This window comes from Mugil cephalus, chromosome 5, assembly GCF_022458985.1.
Source record: "Mugil cephalus isolate CIBA_MC_2020 chromosome 5, CIBA_Mcephalus_1.1, whole genome shotgun sequence".
NCBI lineage: Eukaryota > Metazoa > Chordata > Actinopteri > Mugiliformes > Mugilidae > Mugil > Mugil cephalus.
The window spans coordinates 27,141,423-27,156,259 of record NC_061774.1 but is presented as its reverse complement, the minus strand read 5'-3'; the positions used below and the strand labels follow the sequence as shown (position 1 = coordinate 27,156,259).

Genomic DNA, 14,837 nt, shown 5'->3' with positions numbered 1-14,837 from the left:
GGGTAATTTTTTCCTGAATTATTGAGATACTTTAAATTCCCGTAAGAACCTCAGTCTCCTGATCGTCTCTTGAGTCACCGCGCAGCCTGAATGCTTTTAAACTGCATCATCTTATCACCCCACGGACCACGTCGTATCTGTGCAACTGATACTTCATGAATGAGAACGGGTTCTGAACAACCAAAAAGTCGCCAGGTTTCTGCATAGAGTCGACAAACTAATTGTAATATCATGTACATATGGCTTAAAGACACGACTGTTTCCCAGAGACTCAAACCCAGATGAAAGTAAAACTTGATTAAACTAAACCATGTCTGCTTCCATTAAATCAAGCATGATCAAATATGCTCCGAACTCAAAAAAGTCATCCTAAAAACATAAGAGAAAATTATTCTGGAAAAAAAACAAACACTAATTACTCAGAAAATCTGAAAAATCTGAAATCTGTCTACAACAACACAAACAAGAACTTTTAGCCTTTTTTAATTCTGAGCAGGTACTTAGTTTTATTTGGAATTTAAATATTTATTATTATTAATATTAATGAATTTATTTATTTGCTTAGAACACTGACTGCTGAAAGGTTTTTGTCCCTGATAAACTAAGATATCAAACATTTTAAATATTTAACTTAAACCCTTTAGGAGTTTATTCATGTTCTCAGTATAAAAACCTCGAGGCCGTGGATCCTTTAACCGGACGCAGCCTTTAAAAACACCTGGCGTCGCACTGACAGACAGAAGCAGCGAGATTCAAACACACCTCCTCCTCCTCCTCCTCCTCCTCCTCCTCCTCCTCCGACTGTTCCCACACATGAGTGTATTTGAAGAACAGCTGGATGAGGGGAGGGGGGGAGGGAAGGGAGGATGGGGGGAGGCAATGCATTGCTGCAATGCAACGTGGCGTTTTCCATTCTGCCTGGAAGCCACAGTCCGGCCGACGATGGAGAGAAGAAGAGGAGGAGGAGGAGGAGGAGGAGGTGTTGTTACAGCGTGAGACCTCCTCCCACATCATTTATTCTTTTAAGAACTTTTTCTTTTATTTCCCCCTCTCCTCCTCTCTCTCCTCTCTCTCTGTTTCTCTGCATACGTGGCAGTCGTCTCTCTCCTCGCTTTTGTCTTTTGACGACATGTCTCAACACTTTCAATCATCCTGCTGCAGGTTTAAAAAAACACTGAAAGACTTTAATGTCGGTCTCTGCGTTCATTAAACACGACGATGACGGCGGCTGCAGGTACAGACTCGTGTGTCTGCGCCACGTCACAGAGTCAAAGAGAAAAGTGTCTGGACGGAGGAGAGAAAAACCAGACGCATTTCTTTTTTTTTTTTTTTACTTTTTGATCCAGAGGCTGACTGTCTGATGGAAGACTTTTATTTTGAAATGTCTCCCATGTAAGAGTTTTAGATCTCCATAATAAAAGAAAATGCTCCCTTAAAGCAGAGGCTTTACTGTAGGATGCAAACCTCTTATGCAGGACTCCCAGACTAAAGAACTCCGTTTTCCCACGGCTCCTAAACAGCTGACAGGACTTTATAATCACACATGACCTCATGTCCCAGTTTGCACGTGTAGAATTACAGCTTGTGTAGTTTATATTTCTACTCTTTGCTATTATTATATATATTTATTATATATTATTTATATTTTCATTATTATTATCGATCTGTTTTATTCTTTATATTGTTCCATCCCAGCTCATTCATTCTGCAACGCGACCGGTTTCCAAAATCAATTCATATTTCAGTTCTTTCCGTCTTCTCTATAGATTTGGGCTGTTTCCTTCATCTTTTCACCTCTGGTTTCTCATGCAGTTTTAATGTGTCTTTGCTGTTTATAGATTATTTATTTATAAAATCCAGTCCGTCCTATCAGAGCTGTTGGAGTGAATTCAGAGAGCAGCTCAGAGCAGCTCAGAGAAAATAAAAAGAAACCTCCAACGTGAACCAAGTGGACGGGGAATGGCTCAAAGAGAAAACTTTAAAAAGAACAGAACAGCTCTGGCTCCAGCCACGTCTGGCTCTCAGGCTACAGTCACTTACATCCACAGCGTCTCCGCTGCTGATAACTGTTAGCAAGAGGCAACGCCAGCACTTCCAGTTCCAGATCCAATAATCTTTCATGCATGTTCATGTCCTGTGTGAACTCTTCTTATCAAGGTGGTTTATACTTTATGTTACAGAATCTCCTGGAAGGATCCTGGACACATGCTCATGAGGTTCACTGATGATTTTAAACATAGATGTGAGTGTGGATGGTTTGAAGACTTGTCCAGGGTGTAAACCCCACCTCTCGCCCAATGACAGTTGCCTAAAAGAAGGCGTGGTGGCCAAGTGGGAAGGCGTTGGTCTTGTAAACCAAAGATCATGGGTTCGATCCCCATCCATGCCTCAAAACGGAGGCCCTTTATGTTACAGTATCTCCGGGAAGCATCGTTTGAAGACCCGGGTGTAACCCTTGACCTGTAGCCCAATGACTGCTCAGATAGGCTCCAGTCTGCCCTCTAGAGGACAGAAAAGTTATTGAGTTATCGTAAACCAAGGAGCACTGGTTCAGTCACCATCCATGCCTCCAAACATTTAAACTTATATTCCAGTATCCCCTGGAAATCTCCTGGAAGAACATAGAGAATGACCCAAATCTCATGGACCAGTTGTCTTTCTCCCTCCCTCCAAAGACCTGCATAGGTTCATTGGTGATTTTAAATCGGTCGTAGGTTGGAGTGGGAACGGTTAAATGCGATGATTGGAACAAAGAAGGAAGGCGTGGTGGCCAAGTGGGAAGGCGTTGGTCTCGTAAACCAAAGATCATGGGTTCGATCCCCATCCATGCCTTCAAAGTTCTTTAGATCCAGAGGGACTTGAAGCCTTTATCCTGGTGCAGGTGTGAATCTTTACTAACCATGTAAACCCTTAATATGCTGGTTTCTCTCTGGTTTGTGGAATAAATCCATTCTCTCTGAGCATGTTTGCAATATGTGTGGTCAAAGTATTTGTCCTGTCCTATTTATTTCTCTTTGGTCACTAGTTTTCTTGACTTGTGCGGCTGTAACATTTGAATTCAACCACTGGGGATCAATAAAGTATCATCTTATCTCATCTTAAACATGGAGGAAGTGTTTGAGAAGAAGCTGGAATCCATGTGGAGACATCTTCTACTGCATCTACTCAATCAATTCAGTGTCGTCAGTAAAGGTTAGAGAAAGTTAAATAAATCTTCCTCTGGTTTGTTTTGGGGGTAGAACGTTCTCCTACGCTCACACTGAGGGTTTCAGGTAGTAAATGAGAGCGGTGCAGGTGGAGGTGGAGGCAGCAGAACATTTAAACCCAATAACAAACATCAAAGCTCCTTTTTTAGCCGCTATTTCCTCTGTAAAGTCACACTGCCTCTTAAATGATGACTACTGCACGGAAGCTTTTTCACTTTAATAAATGTTTTGGCTTCACTCAGCCTCCTCCTCCTCCTCCTCCTCCTCCTCCTGCAGCTCTACGCAGTATAAACGCACACAAATATGAAATTATACATCTTTTCTGGGGTATTTTCGTGCACAAAGTAACACATTTTAAGGTGTAAATCACACGTTTGCTGCGGCACCTCGTACTATGAAGCAAAAAGTTAGGAATAGAAAACTTCAAAGCCGCCTCAAGGATTATAAAAAGCTGTATGAGTTTTTTTTTACTGGCTGCACGTTCCTCCATTGTTGTTTGTTTTTGTGAAGAAGACGGGTCAAGCTGCGCTGCGGGTTTTAAGACGTTGTTTTGTGAGATTATGTTTTAAATCACATCGTCCGTAACGATCTGACAGTGAATTCAGAAATAATATGATTTATATCTCGAATATTTGACTGGAATGTAAATGAACCGAGCTGTTCTTGAGTCTGGGTGAGTGCTTAAAGCCTGACAGAGCGTTGGTGCGTTCGAGGGAAGTCTGTGATTTACTCGTTCCTCAAAAACAGTCTGCCTGTGCCCGGCCAGGCTCAGCCACAACCGCTGATGGATGGTTTCAGGCTGTAATTACTCAGGCTCAGAGGAACTGCAGATGATCTCAGAGACGACCGCCGGGATTAGAGTCCAGGTTTGAGGACAAGCTGTCGCCCACAGAAAGGTGTCCGAAAATCAGGGACGGTGACATGGTCTGAAGACGTCTCTGAACGTGTTTGGGCTGCATGTGGCTCGACTTTGTACACGGGTGCAATTTGCAGATGTGGTGAATGAAATAGACTGTAGGAAAAAAAATGGACGACAAGTCTCCACTTCCTCCCATTGGACAGAGAGAGACTAAAGCTTTGGGGACACGGACGCCGCCATCTTGGGAAGACAGTCTGGTTACCTGGTCAACACACATGCACCAGGATGAATTATAAGGAGAAATATATATGAATTATGGGAAACTTCTGGAAATTCCTGCAAATTTGTGATCTACACAGATCAAAAGTTAGCTTAGCTTAATTTCAAGTGCTAACCTGAGCATGCACGGAAATGAGTTTCCCACAACACCTTCCTGCAGGTGTTTCATAATAGGAGCATTATTATGAAATGAATGGTCCAACCTTTCGTGGAAACTGTATTTACCTCGGTTCAGAAATGGTCTCAGGAACAACAACAACAACGAGTCCAAGGTGTTGACTTCTCCTCCAAATTCCTCCTGATCTCAATCCCATCAAGCATCTGTGGAAACTTCTGCACAAACAAGTCTGATCTACGAGGCCCAACCTCTCGACCTGGAGGAGCTAGGGATGGGCATCGATAAGATTTTATTATCGATTCTGCTTATCAATCCGATTCTTTATCAATTCCTCCTGTTTTTGGTTTAGAAAAAGTATTTGTGGTTTGTGGCATTTGTGGTTTTGTGCAAAGAACAGAAATTTTATTGAGTTTTTAAAAAAGAGATAAGAGATTGTGTAAGAAAACAAATAGGAAACTGGTCTGTGGATCCTCACTGGCTCTGCTCTGCTGAGACTTGTTGACCGGAGATTGTCGAACACATTCACTCTCTGTGTTTAATGCCGTGCGTCGTTGCCTAATCCTTCAGCATAGTGGTGCTGCAGCATAAATTGCACATTGTGCTGTTCTAGTCCCTTCTGGTGGAGTGAAGCCACTTTGAACCTTTTCAGTCTCTCCACAATCGTGTCTTCCTGTGAATGACGTGTTTCTACCAGGCGGTAACCTCTGAGTCTGAGCATGAAACCCATGAGGAAGTACAAAAAGCTGCAGTTCATCGAGTGGCCACTAGAGGCTCCAAACAAAGAGCATATCCCCATAGACCCCCGTGTTAAAAAGTCAAACTTTACAGCATCATTAAACATGTTTACAGCCTGATACAAAAAACGATTTTGGTTTCAACAGTTTATTTCACTGTTTATGACGACCGTTTGTTTTAAAATTCTGCATAGTTAAGGGCGTTCCCGCTTTGAGTGACAGGCGGTAGCCTGAGCTAACAGGTAGCAGAGAGTTGGATGGGCGGGTCTCAAGGTCTGACACGACCCCTCATGTCCATATTTGGAGTATCTGGGTGCGGGCGGAGTAAAGCTCATCCAACATGGCGACCGAGGCTCCTCCCACTTTCTTAATTTTCAATGGCTTCCATGTGGAGATTCTTCTTCTTTCATTTTATGGCAGTTGCCATAAAATTGGCAGTTGCCAAACAACTTTTACGTGCATTACCGCCACCAAATGGAGAAGAATGGATTATTAAAGTTTATCTCAAAATGTTAGTGTCCTGCTATGCTATCACGTAACTGTGCTAGACTGATGTGACCATTAAAATAAAAGCAGCATGTGGTGGTTTTTAACTGTTTCATCTGCACCAGGTTATTTAAGTCATGGATCGATCAGTATTTTCACTTTTAAACTACTGAAGTTGTTCAAAGAGTTTCACAACTGGGACCAACCAGAATCCAACGAGCAACATTGTCCAAAGACGAGAATAAATAGATATAAATGCAAAAGTAAGAAAATTCTCAGTGGTTAGATGCGGGAATTGTGGAATTTGAGATATTTCTGCATGAATAAATGAACAATTATCTTTAATAATATCTGCTTGTATTTTCAGCTATTTTTTAAAAAATATATATATTTTCTTTATTTTGTAAAGTTATGAAGTAAAAGTTGATGTTTTTGCATAAATGTGAAGTGTAGCGTGTAATGCAGCATAAATGTAGCTTTCAGAAAGTGAATTAAAACAACACACACAGAGTAAATGTGTTTATTTAAAGTGCATTAAAATCCCCGTCAACGTCATCTGGTTTCAGCGAAAGGCTGAAAGATGACTTTTCTCTCTCTCTCGGGATGAAACCTTTGAGTCAGCAGCTGAGAGTTTGGTGACGTGTAAAACCGGAGAGCTGCAGCTCGGACACACTGTACCGACACACTTCAGCGCAAACACACACACACACACACACACACACACACACACACACACACACACATCTGAGGCTGGGACTCGAGGCGTGGCACTAAAAAGGTTTAAAGTGTTTTCAGTTCTCGTTAAACACACGAAACACTTCTTTCTTTCTTTCTTCTCTCTTTTACAGTGACGTGTGGACCAAGGCAGAAAGTAGAAGAGTTTTTACTCATATTTAAAATAGAAAACAATAACCTGTTAATTGTGAGTCTTTAAACGTTTTATAGAACGGTTAAAGTCTGATCTCGACAAGATTGGACTTAGACAGACTTTATATGTCATTTGCATTTCCATCAAAAAGAAGTTTCGCTGCAATTGCTCAGAGCTCTGCAGGAACCTAAACAGAAACTGTATATACAGACGTACTGTATGATCGGTGGTGGTTTGTCCCTGTCCTCTTTCCCTGTGAATGTGCCACCTGAAGACAAAGTCTCTCCTTTGAAGACAACAATGTCCTAATCCAAAGCCAGAGAAGACAGAAAGAGGAGTAACAATCCAACATTAACTTCTGTCCCAAAGAAGTTTCAACCCCGTTCACACCTTGAGACCGAAGCCTCTGACACAAGTAGCTAATCAGCCAATCACATGGCTGCAATTCAAGCCATTTATTCATGTGGAGGTGATCAAGACAACATGCTGAAGCTCAAACTGAGCATCAGAATGAGGAAAAAAGAGGATTTAAGTGACTTTGAATGTGGTCTGGTTGTTGGTCTGAGTATTTCAGAAACTGCTGATCTACTGGGATTTTAACTCACAACCATCTCTAGGGTTTAACAGAGAATGGTCCGAAAAAGAGAAAATATCCAGTGAGCAGCAGTTGTTGATGTGAGAGGTCAGAGGAGAATGGGCAGACTGGTTGAAGATGATAGAAAGGCAACAGTAACTCAAATAACCACTGGTTCCAACCAAGGAATGCAGAATACCATCTCTGAACGCACAACACGTCCAACCTGGAAGAAGATGGGCTACAGCAGCAGAAGACCACACCGGGGGCCACTCCTGTCAGCTAAGAACAGGAAACTGAGACTACAGTTCACACAGACTCACCAACACTGGACAATAGAAGACTGGAAAAACGTTTTAAACAGCCTTCAGCTGCTACATTCAGATTTCAGGGTCAGAATTTAAACAACATGAAAGCATGGATCCATCCTGCCTTGTATCAACGGTTCACGCTGGTGGTGGTGGTGTAATGATGGGGGGGTCATGGTTTAAATCCCACAGTCTACCTGAGTATTGTTGCTGACCATGTCCATCCCTTTATGACCACAGTGGACCATCTTCTGACGGCTACTTCCAGCAGGATAATGCACCATGTCACAAAGCTCATATCATCTCAAACTGGTTTTTGGAACATGACGATGAGTTCACTGTTCTCCAATGGCCTCCACAGTCACCAGATCTCAATCCAATAGAGGAACCTTTGGGAATATTCTATCAACTGTTTATTTGCTCATATATACATATCATTTGCATGTTCGGAATAAATCATCTCTTCAACGCCCTATAAGATGTTTATTTTATTTTATTTAGTTTTAGCTATTGTATAGTTATGTCTTTTATCTATTATCTTTTATTTATTGTTCTGCACAGTACTGTGGTTCTCTGTGGTTGTTTTGTGCTTTATAAATAAAGTTGGATTGGAAACAAGTCCAGCAAGTTTCTGACGGGTAACGCCCTCCACAGAGTTTCCTATTTAAACCTCAAACTCAAGTCAATTTACATACGGTAGTAAACTATGGAAGTCAGAGATGAAGCGATGCTCATCTTCACCTGAAATACGGTAAAAACAAAACATGAATATAGAACTAGGGATCAGGGGAAACACTGTTCTTCATAACTGAGCTCCACGCAGGTTCGTACATGTTCCTCTGCTTGTTCAGCAAACTCTCTACCAGATATCTGAGCTGTTAATCTATGTCAGCGAAGACGGAGACGGAGACGGAGAGGACTGCTGCTAAATGCCAAGAGGACTCTAAATGTCACAATATCTGGGTCTAGAACACAGAAATGAACTTTAACGTCAGAGTAAAAGGAGTCACATTCACACCAGAAACGTCAGAGAGCTGCTGACGGAGGATTCAATCAGTAACTGACTGTGTAACCTCGTGCTCCGGGCAGCTCCTGACATTACGGGCTCTTCTGGAGACTTATTGGTGTAATTAATCTTTGCTTGTTCCCGTGTTTGTATGTTGCAGGTTTGTTGCTGCCTCCCTCCCATCAGATAAAACCACAGCCGCTCCACGTATACATATGTTTACATTCAGGTTCCTGAGCACATAACAGTATGTATTCGTGTGATAGTGAAGGCCTGATTGTATCGTGCTTCTGTGTGGTGTGTTGTGTGAGTATCTCCTTCATCTTTTTTTTTTTTTTAGCAGATGACGATTAAAGAGAAGATTAGGACGTCTGATAGAATAATTCACATCTTGTTCTGCGTCGTCTCAATCGTGGATCCGATCAGGAACGCAGATGAAAAAAAACGGGAACATAATCCTCGTCAAAACAAGACGAGATGAACGAGATGAACGAGATGAACGAGACGACAAGGTTGTGTCCTCTGTGCTGTTGGACATGTCTCAGCGACACCTGAGCCACGGTTTGTTAGTTTTCAATGCACCTGTTCAGACGAAATAAAGGGTTTGGGTCTCGGGTGCAGGTGGTATCACAGGATCAAGTACAAGAAGACATTTTATTGTCAGTATAAAGTTTTCACAGTAGATAAAAAAAAGTGCTAAATAAATACAAGACTGTTTATGTCTGTTCAGGGTCTCAGTCATCCAGGTCATGAGGACTGAAATGACGTTTGAAGGAAGGCAGCTGGACTTGTAGAGTTTCTTCCAGAGTTTTTCCTGGTTTTAACTGTGGTTTTATTTCTGTTTTGTTTGTTTTCATTGGTTTTATGTGTCTGTTTCTAAAAACGGCATATTTTTATGTCTTTGTTCGGCTTTTTGCGATGTTGATTTGGAAAGTGCTATAGAAATAAGGGCTATTATCATTGTTTCCTGCACGTTAAAGCCTGTGTGTGTGTAATGTAAAGAATGTAAAGATATTTCCATACTATATCCTGGTTTCCTGCTGTGTACCATTAGAGAAGTGAATCAATTCCCACTGAATTTTCAATGTATTACACCCAAATATTGTCTTTTTCCACTTTCACCTGTTCCACTCAAACCTGTATTTGATCCTTCTCTCCGCGCTGTGATGGAGCAGGAGGTCGTATGTCCACAAACGAAAAAGCATCAATTTATTTAACACGTCCCGCTATATAAATTCTGGGCAAAGCTCCACGTGAATTTCCACCCAGAACAGGACGATTTAGTTCCACCAGAACAGAGAGGAAATAGACGGCGGAGAGTCACGAAGCCGCAGGGTTGACGGGGCTGTTTGCTCTCTGCAATAAAACGGCACATTTCCCCGACTGGCTGTAACCTCCTGCTGATGGCTGTGTTTGCTTTGGCGCTCTGGACAGGATGTGACAGCCCCAACTACACCTCACCCCACCTCACCCCAAACCATGGGACGCAAGCACACATGCACAGACATATATAACAAAATGATTACTGGTCAACTGAGGACACTTTGAGAGACTTTCAGCATGTTAATATACTGATATGTTACCTTTAGCACAGCTGGGAATTGATATCATTACAGGCTTTTTGCAATAATAATAATATTTAGGACATACCCAAAATAAATTGAACATTTTGGGGCTCATTCATGGTTTTTGTCTCTTTTGAAAGTCGAGATTCTGAAGTTTCCATCACAAACAGACAGAATCACTGGAAAAGTGGTTTTGTTCTTGACTAATCAAAGTTGGTGCACAGTTAAAAAAATAACAGGTTGTTGGCTTTTATCAATGAAATCAGAAGAAAATGACATATTGCATCGTGCAGCATTTACTCAAACACAACGCGTGTCCAGAGCTCTGATTGGTTCAAAAAGCTGCTGCTTAAGACCAAGTTCTTCTGCACCAAAACGTTTCTTTATCGGGCTGTAAGAAGCCTTAAAAAGGCACAATTCAGGAGGAAAACTGAAAACAACTAATTTTTGAAAAATATGCAGTAAACATTTGGAAAACAGTGTGTTTGCATTCAATCTCAATCACCTGGCATCAGTATGAGTCACTCCATCTGGTCAAAGTTTAGATTTGTTCAGCTTCGTACCTACTTTCTGTAGCCGAATGTTTTCTCACCTTGCACCCCTGCAACTCCAACACTTCTCTGGTCTCTTTGTCACCACATCATTGCTGGTTTGTTGTTGGGTATTTCCAATTCATGAAAAACTTCCTGCTGCCTGTGTACTGAAGCATAAAGATGACCATTCCCTGAAACTAAGACCAAAAAGTGATCAAATACACGGAGAATCCCAATATAGTTTTAACAGCAGCTTTAGCCATTCTCTCCCTCTCTATATATATATTAATAAATTAAAAGTGTGTTGCCTTGGCTGTGTTTTCAGTCAATGCAAAGCTCAAACCTGCTGTTTGTTCATTTAAAAAGACACTAAAACAAGCATTGCTCAGCAGAGGCTCAGTGTAGCAACCGTTAGCTCGCCAACATTAGCTTCACGCTCAAAGCAAACACGCCGTATTTGCCTCAGTATATTACATTAATTGTATAAACGGCGGAACAACAGAAGCCAGCGGACGTACGCTGAATACACACTTATATCGCACCCAGCTACACAGAGCGTTCAGTAGTTAAGGTGAGCGCGAATACACAGAATGAACTTTCCCCGGTCGTCCAGCTTCATTTAGTCTGGACGCCCTTGTGCAACAGATTTTTGGAGGATTGCTCTTGGATCCTGCTGAAGAAACCTTTTCACCGACCTTCAGTCAATTTAGACATTTAAACCAAACATCTCCCACGGCACCAAACTACCCCGACTCCAGACTTCTTCTGCAAACTGTCAGAAAAAGAGCCAGAGTTTGTGTGTAGGAGGGTAATATGAGGAATCCAGCGACCGTGCTGACAACCCTGTTATCTGTGGAGTTTGCACTGTATACAATGAGCCTCTGTTCCCCTCAGTGGCTGGTTCGGGCCGAGGGGGCCAGCGTGGGACTCTTTGCCTTCTGCAGCGCCTACCAAGGTTTCTCCAGATGCACCTTGTTTCCAGTGTGGCTGGGTAAGCATCCATTATCCGCCATGCCGTCATGTGTTTGTGGACGTTCTGATTCATGGAACTCGTGTTATAATGATTTAATTGGAAGGACAAAAGTAAAATAAGGACGCTGTCAGCATCTGTTTATGTTTTTCTACTCTTTACCAACTAAAGGAGACTCTTTAATTGTATCGTTTCACATTTTTACTCTCATGAATGTGTATAAATGTGAGACCTTTCATGGTCATCATATATATTATTTTTCTTATGGTCAACGAATCCCTCAAACACACCAAAACAACCAACTAAATATAAACCTGGAAACCTTCTGTGCTGAGTTTATTGAGGCTTGAACTAGTTTATAAAGTCTACAGTATGTTGCCTTTGGGTTTTTAATGTTGGTTTAGGGTAAAAACCCTTTTATTTTTAAGTTACTAACATATTTAAGTAGCTCAGGACCCTGTTACCCATTAACACTGCTGTAAAAACTCTAAATACAATATAAAGTCTACAGTATGTTGCCTTTCGGTTTTCAATGTTGGTTTAGGGTAAAAACCCTTTTATTTTGAAGTTACTAACATATTTAAGAAGCTCAGGACCCTGTTACCCATTAACACTGCTGTAAAAACTCTAAATACAGTCAGTATCTTGGGTTAAAGTTGAGTTGAGAGCAGAATATTTGCAGAAATAAATGTTTTACAAAAAAATGTCACAGTTAGCCGTAAATAAAGCTAGCTTGTAGTTATTTACTTTTTTTCCAAAACATAAATAAAGCAGCAGCTAAAGTCAAATAAACTAAAACAAATAAAACTAAACCAAATAATCTGATTAGCCTAGCATAGCTGTGTCTTCCATATGTAGCCTCTGAAGTGCTTAGCTAGCAAGCTAACATGCCAGCATCCCAAGCACTGAACCATAACATGAACTCTGTTTAATTCTAGATCTGTCTTTTTAAACCAGCATCTGTTTCAATGTATTTTTTCTGTTAATTCTTGTTCTTCCAGGTAGCTACAGTTTGTCCTGGATGTTTCTGTCTGCGTCCAGTCTGTTGTCTCTCGCCGCTCTGCTGACGGTCAGACCTGCTTTAGTTACAGGAGGGAAAGCCATCGCTGCTCTGCTCCTCAACATCATCTCTGGTATAATGAGCAGAAGTTTCCCAGTTCTTAGCTCATCGCCTTCTAATCTGATCAGAGCTTGAGTCTGGATTTCAAATGATTAACTCATTCTGCACAGATCTGACGGGTCAGTGCGATCCTTTGAGCCATGGGCTCCATCTACATTTAAACAAGTGATCCATACTGTACTTTATAGGGCACTCATTGAAATACTTGGAAACTCATTTTCAGCATGAGCATTAGAACAAAACAGCAGACGCTTCTTCTTCATGGTGCCTAATAAACTTCATGTAGAGGTGGACCTTGTAGACCTGACAATGTTTCCTTCCTTCATCTTCTCTGATTGGCTCAATGAAAATTGAGAAACACATGCTTCTAAACTTCACTCTGTTGAAGTTACCACATATGGTTCTTTGCCCCAAAGGGTTAAAGCGTAGCTTCTAGAGGCATGGATGGGGATCGAACCCATGATTTTTGGTTTACGAGACCAACGCCTTACCACTTGGCCACCACGCCTTCGTCAGACTATTTCTAATAATAGTAATATTTCGTTGATAAGACTGATTCAAACTACACTTTCATTAATTCATTCTCTGAAACCACTTGTCCTCTGGAGGTTTTCGTGGGTCTGGAGTCTATCCCAGCTGTCACTGGGTGAGAGGTGGGATAGACCCTGGACTGGCCTCCAGTCTATCTCAGGACTTCACACTCACACCTACAGCCAATTTAATCACCAATGAACATGACGAGCAGGTCTTTGTACGGTGGGAGGAAGCCGGTTGATTAACTCATTCTGCAAAGACCTGATGGGTTAATGAGATCCTTTGAGCCATGCAGGGGATTTAAACCAGCGATCAACATAAATTTACCCTAAAGTGAAGCCTTTGAAGGCATGGATGGGGTTCGAACCCATGATCTTTGGTTTACGAGACCAACGCCTTACCACTTGGCCACCACGCCTTCGCTTAATCACCACAACTCAATATTTCCATAATTAGAATTGTTCAAACAGAGCTATCAGTACATGGTTCTGGTCTTCTTCCTCTGCTTTATTTTAATGTTCAAACATATGACAGGACAGAAACACTCTTCAGACTCTCTTCTTCTTCCTCTTCAGTTGCTCTCTGTGCCGGCGCCCTGATCACCTTCCTGGTGTCCGTCCAGCTGCAGGATCCCGAGCTGCTGCACCACCACCTCGGCTGGACCTTCTACATCTGCTGCGCCACCTTCCTCTACGCCGCGCTGGTGTCCGTCCTGCTGGGCGTCGTCGGTGGCGACGGGTCTCGGGTTGAGCCCGCTGTCGGAGGACCGGGTTGGGATCTAGCGGTGATAGCGGCCTGATGGAGAGTCTGGTTCGCTTGGGTCTTCAACACTTGTTTGCGTGTCTTTAAGGTGTCGGGACCTTTAAGACCATTATGGGTTAAAGTTATGACCTTCACAAAGCACGAAACATGAGGAAACTCAGAGACCCAGAATTACTTTCAGGATTTATTGTCATTCAACTATGAACTCAGGACATCCAGATGGGGTCACACTGCAAACAAAGTGGTAATGCATGGATTTAAGACTTGACTGAATGTAATTTAAGAACTACAAAATATGCTCATATTTAAGGCCTTTTTAAGGGGACTTGGTTAAAAACTGATAATATCATCATTTGTTTTTATGTCTTTCACAAAATCAACTGTGTGACTGATTTATGAATAATAAATAACACCCTGTTTTATTTTGTTTTTGCAAAAAGGTTAAACGAGAGGGTAAATCCTGCCTTTAATGAAAAGGGTGTTGATCACACAGCGCCTCCTGGTGGCCAAAGCGTTGGGTTGTAATTAAACCAGGACCTGTTTTCACACCTCCGTTCATCATAACGTATCCTCTCTGACAGTTTATCTTTCTGCACAAACGTTACAGTTGACGTTACAGTGCAGAGTATTTGTAGTAAAGACAAATGTGTTTTTTCTGCACCATTAAACACAAATATCTGAATGTTCAGTCATTGTGATAATAGACTAAAAACATAACACTGACAATCGCATGAAAAATCTAATAAAGCCAAAATATATTATTATCACTGTTTTCTTAATGTGTTTTTGTGTGGAGTGGGTTTGCTATGGGGTGGGGGGGTCTGGTCTGGTCTGGTCTGGGTGGAGGCTACATGTCTCAGTAACACCAACACCAATGAATGCCAGGTCCAAAAGTTGGTCGACGTTATTTATCTG

The 14,837-nt window shown here is 41.8% G+C and overlaps 1 long non-coding RNA gene and 4 other non-coding genes across 5 annotated transcripts; 3 read left to right on the top strand and 2 right to left on the bottom strand.

Annotated features, from left to right (window-relative positions):
* Positions 1–2,317: 2,317 nt before the first annotated feature.
* trnat-ugu lies at positions 2,318–2,389 on the top strand. Its single transcript has one exon. It is a non-coding gene; the product is annotated as a tRNA-Thr (tRNA).
* Positions 2,390–2,760: 371 nt separating this feature from the next.
* On the top strand, positions 2,761–2,832 carry trnat-cgu. The gene has a single exon. It is a non-coding gene; the product is annotated as a tRNA-Thr (tRNA).
* A 5,307-nt stretch (positions 2,833–8,139) lies between these two features.
* Positions 8,140–10,117, top strand: LOC125008326. Its single transcript, XR_007112873.1, has 3 exons — positions 8,140–8,255; positions 8,599–8,685; positions 8,779–10,117. It is a non-coding gene; the product is annotated as an uncharacterized LOC125008326 (long non-coding RNA).
* A 2,945-nt stretch (positions 10,118–13,062) lies between these two features.
* Positions 13,063–13,134, bottom strand: trnat-cgu. The gene has a single exon. It is a non-coding gene; the product is annotated as a tRNA-Thr (tRNA).
* Positions 13,135–13,506: 372 nt separating this feature from the next.
* Positions 13,507–13,578, bottom strand: trnat-cgu. The gene has a single exon. It is a non-coding gene; the product is annotated as a tRNA-Thr (tRNA).
* Between the last annotated feature and the right edge of the window lie 1,259 nt (positions 13,579–14,837).